Genomic DNA, 2,298 nt, shown 5'->3' with positions numbered 1-2,298 from the left:
CTTTACACTGCTTCCTTCTCCCAGTGTATTCAACTTTCTAAAGCTGGGATACCATCTCCATCCTTCCCTTGCCTCTCCACTATCTGCTCAAATCCTATCCTTCCTTCAAGGCCCATCTCATACAGACAAGTTCGTAGTCTTTATGAAACTATCAACTTCCTCCTCTGCTGTGATTTCTCTCCCCAGAACACTCCATACCTCTCCCCTGAAATTTATTCTATTTACTGAATAGTCAGTTGTTTGAGAACATACTACTATTTATCTTCTAGATTAAAACTTACAGAGAGCAAACTTAATTTCTAAGTCAGTTTATGTTGTGTAGCAGACAACTCCAATAAATCAGTGGCTCATAACAAAAGCGTTTATTCTCCTGCTCATGGGTTTGTTGGTTAACCACAGATTAGCTGATCTAGTCTTTTAATTCTGCTGGGCAGCCATGCTTCAGGATGCCAATCCAGCTATTCTTTGATATAGGCTAAGGACTGGGCTCAGGTTTGCATATGTTCCTTCTAGGGACCAGGAAGAAGGACAGAACTCGGGTAACCCACTTAACGTAGCACATCAAAGAGCATGAGAGGGCAAGTACAACAATGCATGCACCTTTCAAGCTTCTGCTCCCCTTACACTCACTAAACTCATTCACCAAAGGAAGTCACATAGGTAATAACAAAGTAAAGGGAAATACATCCACCTACCTTTTTTTTTTTTTTTTTTTTACCATAGACCATGGCAAGAGTGTGGATGTAACCTTTTTACGAAGATGGTGCTAAAAGCAAAGAAGCCAGTCCATGGCTCTTCCAAAACTGAAGCCAAAGCAAAGATGCTGAAGGCCAAGAAGTCAGTGCTGAAACATGTCCACAGCCACAAAAAAACAAGATTCGCACATCACCCACCTCCCGGTAGCCCAAGACCCTCAGGTTACAAACACAACACAAATATCCTCAGAAAAGCACCCTCAGGAGAACAAGCTTGACCACTACCATCATCAAGTTCTCCCTGACCAATGAGTCAGCCATTAAGAAAATAGAAGATAACAACACACTTGTGTTCATTGTGGATGTCAAGGCCAACAAGCACAACATCAAACAGACTGTGAAGAAGCTCTATGACATTGATGTGGCCAAGGTAAACACCTTGATCAGGCCTGATAGACAGAAGAAGGCATATGTTTGTCTGGCTCCTGACTATGATGCTTCGGGTGTTGCCAGCAAGATTGGGATCATCTAAACTGAGTCCAGTTGGCTAATTCTAAATATAAAAATTTTCACCATGAACAAGAATGTAGATGTATAATTCTATTACAGGAAAGTGAAAAATTGGACCCTTAATTCAATTTACCTGGGAAGTCCTCATGATGATACTTTTTTCTTACTCGTCTACCACCCAATACAAATAAGATCTTTAGCACATTGCCTTCTGTATGTTCGACAGTCAGGACAGAATTGATTGAATTTCCTCCCTTGATCATACTTTGTTCTTCTAGGACATGTTGTCTTCCTGACCATTCAAAACACCTGTTCTCTTTATCTTCCATACATGTGCACTTGCCTATATTCAGTTTAGCTCAAGGTTCATTTATTTTTTTTCTAAATTATTTCCATCATATATATTTTCCTCCTAGATATGTCATGAGTTCCTAAAGGGCAAAGCCTGCTTCATTTACTTATTCTGAGGCTCCCACAAGTGTGTAGCCAAGGGCTAAATAAAGTAGGTATTCAACAAATACCCAGCGACTGCAATTTTCCATTAAAAATTATGAGTCTTCTTCTCCAGGATTTTCAGAATGTGTTACCTGTCTTCCAGTACAGAAAACATCAATGGTGCTCATCTCATTACAAACCTGAGTGCCAGCTTTGGCTGTATTTTATTTAAAGGTGAATAATGACACATAAAAGCTTTCAGAAAGTCTTGAGAAGCTGATGTGTGACATTCCCTGTCACTCTGGGCTTGTTTTGTCAGAGTAACTGACACTATTCTTGAAATTCCTGCTGATAGAGAGAGCACACCTGTGCTACTGAGAAATTAAAGGATTCCTTTCTTGCTAAGATTGATAAGAAGTTATTGGTGATAATATCATGCCACTATTTGGTTGTTGGACACTGGTGTTGAGTTGTTGAGGGATGGCAGGGCAGCAAGGAGGCTTTGGGGGTGGGGCAGGCTTGCTGCATTTCATCATATTCTATAGGATGAACTTGAGGTCAGGAAAATTCTAGAACACACTCTTCAAGTTGTCTCTTCGACTTCATTATTATTCCCAGATAAGTCTCTGGCATGTTAATAAAGCATTGCAAAAAGGCT

General features: G+C 40.3%; 1 pseudogene; it reads left to right on the top strand.

Annotated features, from left to right (window-relative positions):
* The first annotated feature begins 760 nt into the window (after nucleotides 1-760).
* LOC100658386 (large ribosomal subunit protein uL23-like) lies at nucleotides 761-1,255 on the top strand (annotated as a pseudogene).
* Nucleotides 1,256-2,298: the final 1,043 nt, after the last annotated feature.

The sequence above is a fragment of the Loxodonta africana genome, chromosome 16 (genome assembly GCF_030014295.1).
Source record: "Loxodonta africana isolate mLoxAfr1 chromosome 16, mLoxAfr1.hap2, whole genome shotgun sequence".
In the NCBI taxonomy this organism is placed as follows: domain Eukaryota; kingdom Metazoa; phylum Chordata; class Mammalia; order Proboscidea; family Elephantidae; genus Loxodonta; species Loxodonta africana.
Note: the sequence above shows the minus strand (reverse complement) of the source record. Positions and strands in the feature narration are given on the sequence as shown.